The sequence below is a fragment of the Pinus tabuliformis genome, chromosome 7 (assembly GCF_031772625.1).
Source record: "Pinus tabuliformis cultivar Carrire ecotype Pingquan chromosome 7, CPIR1, whole genome shotgun sequence".
NCBI lineage: Eukaryota > Viridiplantae > Streptophyta > Pinopsida > Pinales > Pinaceae > Pinus > Pinus tabuliformis.
The window spans coordinates 98226231-98243113 of NC_142293.1; positions in this window are offsets into that span (position 1 = coordinate 98226231).

Below are 16883 nucleotides of genomic sequence, written 5' to 3' on the forward strand. Positions count from 1 at the left end.
TGAACCCTCTGGTTCTGCCCTTAAGAGTTTCCCCATTGGCTCTACGGCTCTGTTCTAAAACTTTGTGGAAAAGGAGGTTACACGGCTTCAGCAATAGCCTTAACACAGTAAATTTACGGCCTTGACACAGTGGATTTACGGCCTTAACACAGAGGATTACGACCTTTTGATACAGCCGTAACAGACTTTCACTGGTAATCAGAATTAGCAGAGAGGAATAAAACAGAGTATGGTTAATGGTGGCAGCGTAGTGAGCACAGCGTGAATGGAATGAAACAGCGTGGAAATGAAACAGCGTGAATGGAATGATATGAGCGTAGGAGGGTAGAAGGGTTATGAAATGATGAGTAGAAACGGTTAGGTCCTTAGGTTTCGGGCGTAGATTTACACTTGGCTGCGGGATTATGTCATAGAGAGACGTAGTACAGTAGGCTACGTCACTTAGGTACGAAAGCCTTAATGGAAGAACAGCCGCAATTGAATTTCAAAATCGTGATACCTAAGGACTGATAGATTTGGGAGATACGTGGATGTATGGTCGCATGATGGGAGAAACTGGTAATCATTACATTAAGTGGCAAATAAACATAACTTCGAAAACTTTGCAAAATGAGATAACCGTAAGTTTAGGATTTTAAATCATACCTCAGATCTGCGCTTGGATTTGCCTTTGATGATTTGCCACTAACCCTTCATTGATTTATTGCTGTTGCATGACTCTTTACCATTTATTGTTGATGACTTCTGAACTATAATTTTTTTTTCAAACAGACTGTGTTTTTCTTATGCAGGTGCAGAGGGCTGCAGAATTACCAAACAGCTGCGGAAACTGCAGTGGTAACCTCCGGCTGCACAAAAACAACTTTAGCTATCTAAAAATGACTTTATTGATGGAATGGAATGTAGTGAATGGATGGATGGATGAAAAAAATGAAGTGGAGTGAAAATGAATGAAATGGTGGATGAAATGGTGGTAATGATGAAAATGAGATGGAATAAGGGAAGAAAGAGAGATTTTTTTTTTTTTTTTTTTTTTTTAGAAAACATGAGGTGTCAGGTGACCCTGATTTTCACCTCAGGTTTTCTGCATGAGACTGCCAATCAGAGATTGGTTTTCAGGCTCATACATTTATTCTTTTTTTTTTTTTTTCAAAAACCAAAGCTTAGGTTGATGGAGGAGAAGAATCCTTCTCCACCAACCTGATTGCAGAATCTTTTTTAAACAACTTGACAAACTCTTCTTTTGAGAATGGCTTTTGGTAGATCTTCAAGCGATGGCCATTCACAATAAGAGGAGTATGAAATTCATCAATAGTTTTCACTCGAACTGCTCCATTGCTAAAGACTTCATCAATCTCATATGGCCCAAGCCAATGAGTTTGAAACTTTCCTTTGAAGTCTTTGAACTTTGAATCAAACAATAGAGCCCAATCTCCTTTCTGAAACTTTCTTTCTTTGATATGACGATCATGCCATTTAGATCTTTGGTGCTGAACTAGATCGGTCCTTAGAATTGCATCTTGTCTCATTTCATCTAGCTCATTTAGTTGGTCCATTATGTGTTTTTGGGCTTCTGAGAGGCTCATTCCCAATTGGACTGCCATCTTGAAGGTCTTGATTTGGAACTCAATAGGAAGAAGGACTTCCTTCCCATAAACAAGTTCATAGGGAGAATGTCCTCTTGTGTTCTTCCATGTAGTTCTATAGGCCCATAAGGCTTCAGGGAGCCTTTCCGCCCAATCTCTTCTATGAAGATGAACAGTCTTGGTGATAATGCCTTCAAGAACTTTATTGGTAGATTCCACTTGGCCATTTGATTGTGGATGGTATGGAGTAGATGTTCTGTGCTTGATCTTATATTCCTCCATCAGCTTCTCCATCAATTTAGATGTAAACTGGCTGCCCTGATCTGTCACAATTTCCCTTGGGACACCAAAACGAGTGAAAATATCCTCAAAAAGAAATTGAACAACTGAATTTTCAGTGGCAGAAGGTAATGCTTTCGCTTCTACCCACTTAGTAACATAGTCAGTACAAACCAGTATATACTTCTTTTGCTTTGATGGTGGATTAATTGGTCCAACGAAATCTAGAGCCCATTTCTCAAAGGGTTCGATGCATACCTGAGGTTGTAGAGGCATTTCATTTGAAGGAGTTGGTTTCCCAACTCTTTGGCAGCTGTCACACCTTCTAACATACTGCTTTGCATCTTTAAAGAGAGAAGGCCAATAATATCCTAGAGAAAGGATTTTATAGGTTGTCCTCTTGTCAGCAAAGTGCCCGCCGCATGGTTCATCATGACGTGCCTTAAGGATGTCAGGCATTTCATCTTCCCGAACACACCTTCTGATTATACAATCTGGCCCTGTTTTGAACAATTCATTAGAAATCCAAGAATAATGTGCACTCTCCTGAATGATTTTCCTTTTCTCATTAGGAAATAAGTGTAGAGGAAGCTTCCCTGTAACAAGATAATTAGCCATATCTGCATACCAAGGAGTCTTGGTAGTCACTGCAAACAAGTATTCATCTGGAAACTTATCTTCTACTGGAGAATCTTCATTAGTGTTTTGGATTCTAGACAAGAAATCAGCTACTGTGTTTTGCTTTCCTGGTCTATCTAACACAGTAATGTTGAATTCTTGTAAAAGTAAAAGCCATCTTGTAACTCTACCATTAGTGACAGGTTTGTTCATTAAATATCTTATGGCAGAGTGATCAGTATGGACAAAGGTTTCATAGCCGGTTATGTAGTGTCTAAACTTATTAATCGCATGTACCACAGCTAAGAACTCTTTTTCTGTAACAGTATAATTTAACTCAGGGGGAGTCAAATTTTTGCTGGTGTAATAAATGGCATAAGGGATCAAATCCTTTTGTCCCAAAACAGCTCCTAGAGCTGTATCTGAAGCATCAGTAGAAATGTGGAAAGGGAGTTTCCAATTTGGCCCCCTTAAGATGGGTGCTTCAGATATTCTAGTCTTTAAAGCTTCAAAAGCAGATTGACACTCAGGATCCCACTTGAACTCATAGTCCTTGGTAAGCAATTTGAAAAGAGGGGATGCTATCTTAGTGAAGTTTTCAATAAATCTTCTGTAATACCCAGTAAACCCAAGAAAACTTCTAACATCCTTCTGGCAATTTGGAACAGGTAACTTAGAGATGACTTCAACTTTGGATCTATCAACCTTAATCCCATCTCCTGAAATATGATGTCCTAAAACAATCCCTTCAGTAAACATCATAAAACACTTTTCATGACTTAAAGAAAGATTTGTTTCCTTACATCTTACCAGTACTTTTTCCAAATTTTCCAAAGCTTCTTCAAATGTATTACCATAAACTGTGAAATCGTCCATGTATACCTCTACATAATCATGAATCAGATCTGAAAAGATTCCTAGTACAACCCTTTGAAATGTAGCGGGTGCATTGCACAATCCAAAAGGAAGTACTCGGTAGGCAAAAGTTCCCCAAGGACAAGTAAATGTGGTTTTGTCTTGATCTTCAGGTGCTACCTGAATTTGATTATACCCACTAAAACCATCCAAGAATGAGAAATACTTTTTACCTGCTAAAGTGTCTAGTACCTGATCAATAAAAGGTAGAGGAAAATGATCCTTTAAGGTTGCCTTGTTCAATTCTCGATAATCAATGCAAACTCTCCATTTACCATTCTTTTTGGGCACTATAACCAAGGGAGAAACCCATTGGCTATCTGAAATGGGGTAAATGAAGTTTACCTTGAGCAATTTCTGAAGTTCTTCTTTCACGATTTCCCTAAGGTTTGGATTCATCCTTCTTTGTGGTTGCCTAATAGGTCTGCTGTTTTCTTCAATATAGATGTGATGAATACAAGTCTTAGGATCGATTCCTTTCATGTCAGTGTATTCCCATGCAAAGGCAGTGGAATGTTTTTGCAATAGTTTAGTTAATTCTTCTTGTTGTGGTCTTTCCAAGTTTTTGTTAATGTTCAATGTTTTTCCTGGAAGGATTTCAACTGCAGAACTACCAAACTCTTCCATTGAGAAGAGAGACATCTGTCTAGAGGAGAGATATTCAATGTCTGCATCTATCTGAAAATGTGCAGAGTCATATTCTAAAGATATTTCAAAATTTTCTAATGTATTTAGAATTTGACTATCCTCACTAATCTCAGAGATGGTTAGAACAGGTTGAATAGTATCCTCATCATCAACCCACTCATCTTCTCCTATTTCTGTTATTGCCTTTGCTGGAGGATACAAGTTGAATTTCTTGGTAGAATTACCATCTGATATATACATGTCCCCAGACCTACAACTGATGAAGGCATCAGCTGTTGCTAGCCAAGGTCTTCCTAAGATAAGAGGATGTCCTCCTAGATTGTTCTTGGGAGTTAGAATCATAAAAACAACTGGATATTCCCAAGAGTCTAGGGAGACTGGAATGTCTTCCAATACACCATCAGGTTTAATGATTGATCTATCTGCAAGTTGCAGCAAAGTAGGTGTAAAGAGAAGGTTAGGAAGCTTTAACTGATCCATGGTCTGTCTACTCATGATGTTGATAGCGGCTCCTAAGTCAATCAAAGTATTTGGGATTTCAACCCCATTAATATGAGTTTTGACAATAGGACTACCGGGATCCACATACTTTTGCATGGTAATTTTGCCCATCATAATGTCTGCAATTTTTCCAACTAGATGTATCCTTTTGGTATCTCTGGTTCTTTTTACTGTTTTCTTCAAACTCAACTCCTTTATTGTCTTTGCTAGAATGGGAATTTCCTTAATGGCTTGTAACAAGGGGATCTTGATACAAACATTCTTCAATTCATCTAGAAAGCTATAGTCAGGCAACCAAATTTGCTTTTCCACTCCTTTGTCAATTTGTAACCTTTCAGGAAAAGGAGGTGTAGCTAAAGATGTAGGTTGCTCAACTATGGGAGTTGTAGAGGTTGATTCTTTTTCTTTTTCTTTTTGGATATTTTGGTTTTGAAGTGATACTTCAGAACCCTTATTGACTTTGAGAGATTCTTCCTCAGAAATGTTTGGTTGTTGAACACTTGTAGAAGGTTGATCTAGGATTCTACCTGATCTGAGTTGTACTTCATTGAGAGGAACAACCATATAGGTAGGGAATGGTTGACCTTCCATCATGTAAGCATTTTGAGGGTTCCTATTATTCAGATTTGGTAATGGCTGAGAGGGAAGTTGATTTGACTTCTGCTGGGATTGAAGCGAGAGTTGAGAATTTTGATTTTGTGGAGGAGGTGGTTGTTGTTGAGGGTATGGCAATGATAATTGTTGACCTTGATTTGGAAGTTGTGGAGCTTGCTGATTCTGAAATGATGGAGGATATTGATAGAATTAAGCAAGTCTCGCATAAGGATTTTGCATGCTTTGCATCCATGCTTGAAAAGCATTTTGAGGTTGAGGCCAAGGTTGTTGCCAAGGATTCCAATTTGGTTGGGATTGAGAATTCATAGAGTTGTTAAACCCTTGATTCTGTTGTCCTTGCCAAGGTCTCCTTGCAATAAAACAAAGAGATTCAAGTGTATCTGGATCCTCTTGAAAGACTGCTTTGAGGCCAGGAATTGAAGGACAATCCTTGGTCTCATGAGTTTCTGAGCAAATTACACATGTTTCTACAACGTGTGCATCTAAGGGACATTCCCTTAAAGCATGTTTCTTTCTACACTTCGGGCAAAAGATAGCCAAAGCCTCAGCTTCTGCTTTTTGTTTATTGTGAATCTTAAGGGTATCAAGTTGTTCACTAAGACTCCCTAAGATGTCAGTTTTAAATTCATCAAGCATACTGCCGATTTCAGCCCTACTCACTGATCCTGTTGCAGATTTATTTGCTCTAAGGAGAGAAGGATCTCTAGGCCCTTTTTGAGTTTTCGATTTGCCCCTGGAGAGATGGATACAAAGTTCTGCTATATCATTGAGTGAAAGTTGAGAAATATCCCCTTTCCCCATCATGTTTAAGATATCTATCCATTCATCCCTAATGGCTTTTAATAAGAGGGCTTTTAAGGTCTCTTCATCCAAGCTACTCATTTTTGCTCTTTTCAAGTTATATTGAAATCTTTCAAGTAAATCTTCTAAGCTCTCATCTTCTCTTTGCATCATTTTAAATACCTTGTCCTTGTGATTAGTAGGCATACAATAGTCCAAATACCTATCCAAAAAGGTTTGTTTCATTTCATCCCAAGTCCTAATGGATTGAGTGAGTAACCCCATGAACCATTTCAAAGCTTGATCTTTTAATGTTGAGGGGAACAATTTGAGTTTCTGAGTATCATCCAGATAGTCATAAGTTCGACACACAACTTCAAACTCAAATAAGAATGTTTCGGGGTCCTCAGTCCTTAACCCATGGAAGTTTGGGAGGACAGATGGTGATATGTTTTTCATAGTAGCTCGGGAATCCTCATTAACAATGGGAAACCCAAATGAATTATCCCCATCTCTATTTCCTCCTCCAATGGGACCTCTACCTCCTCCATTATTATTGTTATTTCCTCCTCCTCCTCTACCTCTACCTCTACCACCTCCTTCTTCCTCTGCCATGATGATTCTCCTAGGGATTTCAAAATCTTCTGGTTCCTCTACAAAGGGTGAATGAGAAGAGATTTCTCCTTCTTCTTCAGGTGATTCTACTTCCTCAATTACAATTGGTCTTCCTATAGGAGAGAGAGAAGAGTCTCTTCCTGGTTCAAACTCAATAGAAGGTGTAGGAGAGTCGACTCTTGGCTCTTGAATTCCAGGAATTCTAGGACTAGGAGTTTCGGTTGGAGATAAGGGAGGTGTCTCTTGTCTATCCCTTGAAGCAGATGGACTTGTAAAAATTGAACTTCGAGCTCTAGCTAAAAACCTTCCCCTAGAATCTCTAGCTCTATGCATGTCATTTTTTATTTTTCTTCAAGTCAAGTTAATAGTTCTTTTTCTGATCTTCCAGGTCACTCTAGGTGCAAGAAGAGAGCATACTCAAGAAGCTACTAAATCAATAACTTTCTCTTTTCTGATCCTCCAGATCACTTTGAAGTGCAAGAGGAGAGCATACTTCGATAGGTTATCAACTTCTTTCCTTGAAATTTTATGTTTTTTTTTTCTAAGAATATGGCTACTTAATTTCACTTCCCCGGCAACGGCGCCAAAATGTTTAGTCAATTTAGTGTTTCTAAATTGATGTCATTAATTGTCAACCTGGGGCTCGTAAGTTGATGAAGTGAAGGTGTACTATATGTACTTAAGCAACCTCTTAGAGCTTTTTGTCGTTTGGGGTGTTGTTTGTGGTTAATTTTATCTTCCTAAGATGGAGTGATGATTATAAACAGATGAGTGAAAGTGTGTGTAAGGTGAATTCTAGATGAGTGAGGGTGTGTGATTAGTGGTTTCTAACTACTTGCTGAAAAGGAAAAGCTTGAAGGAAATAAATAAATTAAAATGAACTGAAAGCAAAGAACCACTTTCTAATGGCATTAGACACCATTCATGCTGCTGCAAATAAAAGGTAAGAAAATCACTTAAAAGACCAATGATAATGTTTATCTCTTCCTAACTCTCTGCCTCTAACACATAGTATTGTGTAAGACACGATTAGGAAGTAGCTAAAGATAAGTCTAAGAAATGATAAAAAATGAGAAAAATCTACTTTAAAGACTAGTTGTAATGTTTTGCTCTTTCTAACTCTCTACCTCTAACACATAGTACTGTGTAAAGCACGATTAGAAAGTAGTTAAAGATTAGTCTAAAAAGCACCCAAAGCCAGCTGCAAGTTATTAGTATTCTGATCTCTAAAAGATAGACAATTTATAATAAAGAGACCATTCATATGTTAGCAGACAACTTTGAGAAATAAAACTAAAAATCAGCTATGAAAATAAAGCAAAGGCAGCAACTTAGAATCTGTCGACTGAAACTACCACTAGATATAAAGCAAATACACAACACACAAGCAATCCCGGGTTAAAAACCTGCAAAAGAACAATGCTGATCAGCTTAAAATAAAGGCCAGAAATGAAATAACATGAAAATAAATCAAGCTATACATGTTTCAAGAAAAGGAAATGCTGAATGGAAATAAGGAAATGCTGAGCATAAAATACTGTACAAGGCTAACATGAACAGGGGCCCTCCATTCATATAACCCAAAGAAGACTCAAGGTATTGAAAACTTCAGAACAACACTGCTTCTATTACTCCATGTGCAGAAAATTACAGTCAAGAGTGCTAGAACAGCACTATTAAAACAGAGTCTTGGAATGCACTAAAATTATAACAAGTTCACAAAACACAGCAACTAAAAAGTAACCTTAAGCGTATGCAAACGCTAGTTTTTATAGGCATCTAAACGATTGCCTAATGCGGAAAGCTAGAAACTGAAAATTAAACTAACTGTCATGCGTAATTAAGGTTCAATAACACGTCATAAGCCTGCGTGGATGAGCTGGAGGTTCTGGTCGTTATGGGCATTGAATCCAGAGTTGGATTATGTCCTCCACAACCCGCGTAACATGGACAAGTCACCGTTTGAACTGACGTGACCCAACAGCTTACGCATCACCGTTAAGCTGCCTTTGTTGACCGTAACTTGACCCTTGTTGACCGGAGGTACAGATGACGTGGATGGCTGAACAAATAGCACAGGAACCTCGAGCACGTTGATTCCTAAGTGCCCATGTGGCTCATTTGGCAAAATGACACGTGGAACCTTGAGATTAACAAAAAGGCTGCGGGATCATCAGATGGCTGCGGAATCAGTAGATGGCTGCGGAATGCCTGTAAATATGTCAAAATCTAAACAAAACAGTCACACATTAGCAAAGCTCACTTGATCATGCTTAATGACATCTAATGTAATGATCTGGGTGGTTTTACAATGAAAATGAGGCAAAAGAGAGAGGTAAGTGATGAAAAACAGTAGGTAATAGTGGATGATGAGGTGTAAGTTAGAGGCTCTACAGTTTAGGACCCAAAAAAATGCTAAAAATAGTAAACTGTGCTATAATTAAGGAAACTGAAAAACTGAAAGAGACAATTGTGGGGGTCCAAATGGGATAGGTGGGTGGCCACCAACATCCACCTGGATCAAATTATGCATAAAAAATTGCAAAAAGTTATAGGAGAGTCGTCGTCCACCAGTTATCGTTAGAAAAAATTTACAACATAGCTAATTTTAAATCAGCAATATCTCCCTAATACGGACTACGATTCAGTTGATTGTTTTTTTGAATTTTGATATTTTCTCACAAGGAATCCAGATCTGGTATTTGTTTTTATAAATTTTGCACCAAAATTTTCAGATATGATCTACAACCTCGCCGCCCAAAAAAATTCTTGCAAAAAATGAAAAAATAAAATTTCTTCCTGCTTGTCCCAAGAAAGTGCTCTGTGGAGGTCAAATCACCTGCCTGAAGTTTGTTGAATATTTCTGAAAAATTTGAAACTGAGATATGCATGAAACCCTCTTTCCCATGGAATCGTAACCTACTCTGATACCACTGATCCAGATCTTGAGGGGAGGCCCTCAAGATCTAAAAGATTGAAATGGATCTTGGGGGGGGGGGAGGCCCCCAAGATCTGAAAAATTAAAATTTCCAGAAGAAAAAGAGGAGAATGCCCAATAAACAAAACCACAAAGAAAATTTTTATTAAAACGAAGAATAACTGTAAAGGCTACAATGTGGCGGAAAAACTGTCATTTTATAAAATGCAACTTGTTACTTATAGTATTTTTCAATTACAATACCATGGGTCAATTCCATGGGTGAATGAATACCATGGATGGATGTCACAATACCATGGGTCAATTCCATGGGTGAATGAATACCATGGGTGGATCTCACAATACCATGGGAAAATACCATGGGTGAATGAACACCATCGGTGGATGTCACTCACAATACCATGAGCAGATAAATACCAAGGGTGGATGCCACTTACAATACCATGGGTGGATGAATAACATGGGTGGATGAATACCATGGGTTGATTCCATTTTCTATTCAGATCAATTATTTTTAGTCTCAAACTACCGTTAGAGGATAAAAGGTGACTAGTGTTTTCCTTGTTGATAGATTGGCCCAAACTGTCCTTGAATCTAGATGGTTTTGATACATTTTTTAGCTTCTATCACACTAGCTTCTCCTAATAGCTATATGGAATCCCCAAACTGTAGCTGAGTGGCGGAATCAAATTTTTAAGAGATAAAATATTGAAATGGATCAAGTGAGACTTCATTCTCTTGCTTTGTTGATAAGATTTCTCAAATTATTTCCTAGACTGCTAGAATGATAAGAAAACGGGGACAAAAGGAAACCATGTCTTAATCCTCTTAACAATCTGTCAAAATTGGAATGTTACTCATTAACTGGAAGTACACAGGAAGAAATTAAGATGCATTCAAAAGTCCAGTTCACCACTAACTCATTGAATCTAGAAGCCTAAATGGTTTTGATGAGAAAGTCCTAATTAACCTTCATATACTGGAATTGAGGACAATTCATAATATATTTATACTCAATGGTTCTCCATTTTTTCTTTTCTTTGAGAATGAATATTTATATTTCCATAAATTTAGCATAGTTGAATCAACATATGTGATAAGCTATTTTCCTTTCTAAGGTTATTTTCTTACCCATGCTTATCCATTTGTTGCTCAAAATTTTGCATTATGGCACTATTACCTATTTCGAAATGTACAAAACTCAGCTCTAACTGAGCTTTATTATCACTGTGCATACCACTTTAAAACATGCTTGTAGATGCCCGACATGAAAATGATTTAATCCTGGAAAGTTAAAATGGTTGCCTTCTAGCTTCATTTGATGTCCATGACATGATGGTGAGGACTCCACTCCTCTGCTTTTCATACCATTCAAACTGATATTGAATGAAGGTAATCCAATGGTTTATATCTATAGTCTTTGTCTTGGTTCTCTTTCCATTATTGAATTCCATCTACCCAGTTTGTGTCTATCACCTCTCCCAGCCTTCTCCCTACATGAGAAATCCCTGCCTTATAGTGGATTGATCTCCCTTATTATTAATCTCATCTTTGTAAGAGAGTTGTTTCACATTCCCAGAAATTCCATCATTAAGGAGGTGAGGGGGAACTTAAGGCCCTTCACTTCCTTAATCACATTATTAATATTAATAAGCTCAAAGCCTGATTCTATGACAATGGTTTGGTTGGCTAGCCAATCCACCAACTTATTATGTGACTTCCGTGTGTGTGAAAACTTGGAAATTAGAAGGAAACCTCTATTCATTGTAAAGCCCTTAGAATCCAACATATATTTCCACCAATGAACCAGTTATTGACTTTGGTCGTCCTGTTCAAGATGTTAATTAGAAATTTGGGGTCTATCTTATTTTTCAATCCTTTGGAAGATTTGACTAAGATTATCCCCTCAACTGAGGAGGCTTCTACCTCTGATAAGGCTCCTTATTTCTTTGTTTGACTTCCCATAATTTTTTTCCTTGTAACAAAACAGCTCACCCTTCAACATGTAGAAAATGGTAAGATATTCTTTAGCACTCAAGATTGTTCAATAAGAATGCTTCAAGCCATTACAACAATACACTTGATATGAACTTGTAAAATCACTTGTGGGAATTGAATCTAGGCGGGGAGGATAAAAATCATTCCTCCTAACCACCCGAAATAAACCCAATTGACATTTGACTTCCTATAATATGAAGTTTTTAATACATTTATATAGTTTCTTGATAACCTCTGATTTCCATATGGGGATGATAATTTTCAAAGTAGCTCCTGAACTCATTGCTTCAATGGGGATGAAGTTCTAAACATTTCAGTCTATGATTCCCATACCTCTTTTGCCAAAAAATTTTGTGTAAGGATGTAATCATAAATTTCTTCATCCCTTTAACATCCATTCACTACAAGAAAAAAATACATTGGTGAGGGTCAAAAAATGTCACCATAAGCTCATTGCTGGAGGTCAAAAGAGCCTCTGTCACCAAAAACTTAATGTCACCAAAGGTGGCATCGCAAAAAGTATGTGTTGTGGTGACATTCAAGTTTCATCACCAATAATGATTTGTAATGACAGACAGTGACTGTCACCATTTCATATGAGAAATGGTGATGGACTTTAGTCTCCGTCACTCAAAAATTGAACGTCACCAAAGGTGGTGTCGCCAAAATTATAAGTGTTGAGGTGACATTCAAGATCTTTCATGAATAATGATTATAATGGCGGATAGTGATTGTCACCATTTCATATGAACAACAATGATTTATTATGATGGACCTTTCATGGCTGTCACTATTGATGCATATATTGGTGAAGTTCGTTGACCATCACCATTTCATATTTTGGTAAGGATTGAAAAATGTCACCATAAGCTCATTGGTGATAGTCAAAAGAGCCTCTGTCCCAAATATTGAATGTCACCAAAGGCCACATCGCCAAAAGTATAGATGTTGTGGTGAGATTCAAGGTGCGTCATGAATAATGATTATAATTGCAAATCGTGACCGTCACCATTTCATATTTTGGTGAGGGTCAAAAAATGTTACCATAAGCTCATTGGTGATAGTAAAAGGAGTCTTTGTCATCAAAAAATGATCTTAGCCATTCCATATGAATATTAGGGCACGATGGAATTGAACCACCAACCTCCTTTTTATAAAGTAGGTGCTCTTCCATTGAGCTAGCACCCTTTAAAGGATTAGACTTCAAAAAATCAGACCTTGAAACTTTATAAATTGTAAATTATACAACTTTCAATAAATTATAAAACTTCGTAAAGTCTTGGCATTTATTTTACTAAACAAGAAAAATAGCATCAAAGATGCAGGTCCCTAACTAATAGTTATGGAAGTTATGAAAAGTGGGTGGGGGTAAAAATAGTTAGTATAAGATACTCAATATGTTCAATTGAATACTCAATTAGAAGTGAAACATTGAAGACATTTATAGCCTATAAATAACCTATAATTATCAAACATAAAATCTACAATTACACCAAAGATTGATTTCTCACCTTGTGAATCATGTAAATTTTTTGTGACAACATAAAATTTGGTCATTAAAAGACTGATTTGCATGCCAAAAGTAAAAAATACTGAGTATATATGATGCAATTATGAATAATAAATACATGCTTGAATCCTATTGAATATGGGGTCTATAAAACTAATTGGGAGTGTTTCTCATTATTAATGAATTCAATATGTAAAAAAAACGACGATCAATAATAATGACCTTGAAATGTAAATGTAACCACTAAACAAATGTTGAAATTGTCAGCACAATGTTTGGTTGATATCTGTTACACCAACAAAATATCCAAGAGACATTGAAACACTTCCAAATCCACATCAAGCACAAGCATCCAAAGATCCTATTGCATGGATACAAGGAAAGCACTCTCTACCTCTCAATTATAACTATGTCCTCCCATATAACACACTCCCTTAACTAGAGGTGGTTACTAAGCTAACCCAAGATTCAAGGTGTAGTTGTGAGAGTGGGGTTTAGAAGTTTTTGTTTTTTTTTTGTTTTTTGTTTTGGATGTAATTTCAATTCTCATTTACCTACCTTGGTCATTTGTGGACATTAATATATTGTTTCTTTCTTTCTACTTTTAATGAAATTACTAATTTTCAAGCTATTGATGCGATTAAGAAAAATACCATTTCTCAACTTCAAGAACTTGATGAGAAGGACATTTTTATCCTAAATCTACGTCTTCAATAAAAACATTGTTCAAGAAGTAAGAAATTTAAGATGTATTAACAATGATTTTGGGAATCACCTTAACACAGTACAAAACCCTGCATGTTTCAGTTATGAGAAATGCAATAATGTTTGTGGAGATGACAAACAAGAGGGGGTTGAACAAAAGTACTAATGGCCAATAAAGGAGCTTAACATAAGGAATCATGCAAAGAAAGGGCAATGTCGAAAGTTTAAATTTAGCAATAATTGCAAACAAAGAAGACACAGTGGGAAGAAATGAAAGACAATCATCACAAAACGTAGGGGAAATCATGCAATTTGTAAATAATAGAATTCAAGTTATAGGATTGAGGAAGTGGGTTAGAATTCATCTCTACTGGTTAACTTGAGGAAGTGGGTAGAATTCATCTCTATTGGTTATATGATTCCTCATTGAGATTTGAAAGTAATATTGATTTACAGAGATCATGCATTTTTGGCCTCTATACATTCAACATTATTGGGAAACTAGCAATTTATGACTTGGTGTATGTCATGTGGCAATAGATACAAAATTAAAGATCCCCAACATAGCAAAGAGAAGAATGAAATTATTGAAAAGAGGGAAGAGAGAAAAAAACATCACAGGGAGGAACCACTTATCCCAAGTTCCAATTGTGAGGAGAAAGAGAGGCCAACACACTATAAGGAGGAACGTTGTTTCCACTACTCCATCTTGAACAAGAAAATATGTGACAAGTCAGAGGTCTAATGGTAGGAACTAGAAAACATTTCGAGGCAAACTGCCCAAGCAAAAATGGATCCTTCAAAAGTGCCAACCCATATGTTGTTGTTCCATTAGCTAAAAAAATCTCAGTATAAGTGAGGTAGTGAAACTGACAACCCCTAGATAAGGAAGACTAGAGGTACCATAATTAAAATAAGATAAATATAGTGGAGTTACTGGCAAGATCAAACACCATCAAATCACCATTACTAAAAAGGCCTGACTTCAGTCTCCCAACTCTATTTTCTCTTTGGTTTTAGGCCCTTGCATGCTAGGAAACAAAAAAAAACAAACTTTGAACTTTTGTTTAGATGCAAACTTTGCAATGTTCATTGATAAGCATAGAAGGTTTCACACTTCAAAAGTAGTCTGAAAGGTGGACATGCTGTTAGAATTTAGTTTAGCTATTTGGTATCCAATATTTCCTAGTAAAGATAGCTAGTTGAAGGTTTTAATGGGAAAACGAAACATGAATCAATTTATGTGAAGGATGGATTTGGCTAAGTTTGGCCTTGAGCTCAAAATAACATTTTATGGCCAATTTTTCAAAATTTTTGATCCAGGTGGATATTGGTGGCCACTTGCCTATTCCACTTGGACCTGCACCACTGTCTCTTTCAATTTTTTAGTTTCCTTAGTTGCAGCACAATTTACTAATTTTGGCAGTTTTTTGGGTCCTCAACTTCCAGAGCTGTTTTGAGGCCCGAAACAACGTTTTTAGGGAAAATAGAGAGTCTGAAAATGTCCCAAAGAAACTTTCTAGGTTGTTTTTGGCCTTCTCTTTGAGATCTTCGAAATGAGGCATTATGATAGGGAAATAGAGATTGTATGCCAAAGTTACGAGCCCGGGAAATTGATGTACCAATTTACCCAAATGGGGCCCATAGTTTTGGTGCTTCACCTCCTATGGATAGGTTTTTGGATGTTTAGGGTTTTGCATTGTTTCTCAGTAACAAATAGTCTTTTGAGCCTCATTGTAACATAGTTCATAGGCATGTAGCCGCCACATATCTTCTAAGAGATAAGATACCATTGCTCGAGCTATCTTATTTCCATTCTATTTGTAAGCATAGTTCAATATTTTTCTATTAATGAAATGAAGTGTTTTTCTGTTGCATCTTTGTATTTATGATTATATTTGTAAGTTGTTGTGTTCCTATTTAAGTTCAGATTAGTGGTATCATAGCGGTCTGCTCTTTCTCTTTTTTTCTTTGCATGTCCCCAACGAGGTCAGGGTATAATGAGTTAGGGTTCGATCTGGTTGAACCGTTGCAAGATCAGCCTCTCAAAACACGCCGAGCTCCCATAGCGGAAGAAAAGAAAGACAAGGGGGCATGAGATCCTTTCAAAATGTTGCTCAAGGAACCCCTCGAGTGACAGAAGGACGCGATTATGGATAAATTTGCCCAGATCCTTCGATGGTTACCCACAAGCGATGCATCTTCATCCAACAGCCACTCTAGAGGCGCCACTCCTTTTAAGGTCCAAGTTAACTTCGATATTTCGATATTTGAAGGCTTGATAGTTGCAGACATCGTAGCTAAATGGTTAAATCTGTTGGAAGGATATTTTTTAGTTCGTGACTTTTCCAATCAAGAAAAGATTACTTTTACACTTCTCAAAGCCATTCCACATGTCAAGGACTGGTGGAAAACCTACTGTGAACAAAAAGACGAGAGTGAACCCTCGCTGTTTTTAGCCACACACACTTGGGATTCTTTCTGAGACGCCATCAAGGAACAATATTACCCTGTTAGGAGCTATGAAGATAAATACATAAAGTGGACCACACTACGGTAGGGAAGGGACCAAGATGTGTTGGAGTTCACAAATATTTTCCATACCCTTCACATGAAGCTGGGTATCAAGGATACTAAGTAATATTTCATGCTCAAGTACCGTGGTTGTCTATATAAGTAAATCCATGATGAGATGGAGTTCTTGGACATTTCCTCGCTCGACACGGTGTACTAGTACACTGTCAAGATTGAGCAGAAGTTTAAACAAAAGAGGTGGGACTTTGGAGCTGTGAATGTAAAGCAAGGAAAAGGTGCCCCCAAACCAAAAAAAAAAGGACCAAGCCAAGGCGGGGCTACCCATAACTGCCTTCTGAAGCCACAAGCAAAGAACAACACCATGAAGACAAAGAACAACACGGGAAAATGGTGTGAGTCCATAAGAGCTCCACTCACAATACAAGTGAGTGTCGGGCCAAGTAGTCACAGGTGGCCGAGTTGAAGGCTTCTATATGAGACACATGTTTTGACTCTGAATCAGAACCCGATAAGGGAACTAAAAAATGGAATCAGATCATTGATGTGGATCCTAGGGCCACCTTGGCCACCACCAAGATCCAGAAGATGAAGCTTGAAGATCTAGAGGAGAGGGAACACCTCTTCCACTCACAGATGTGGG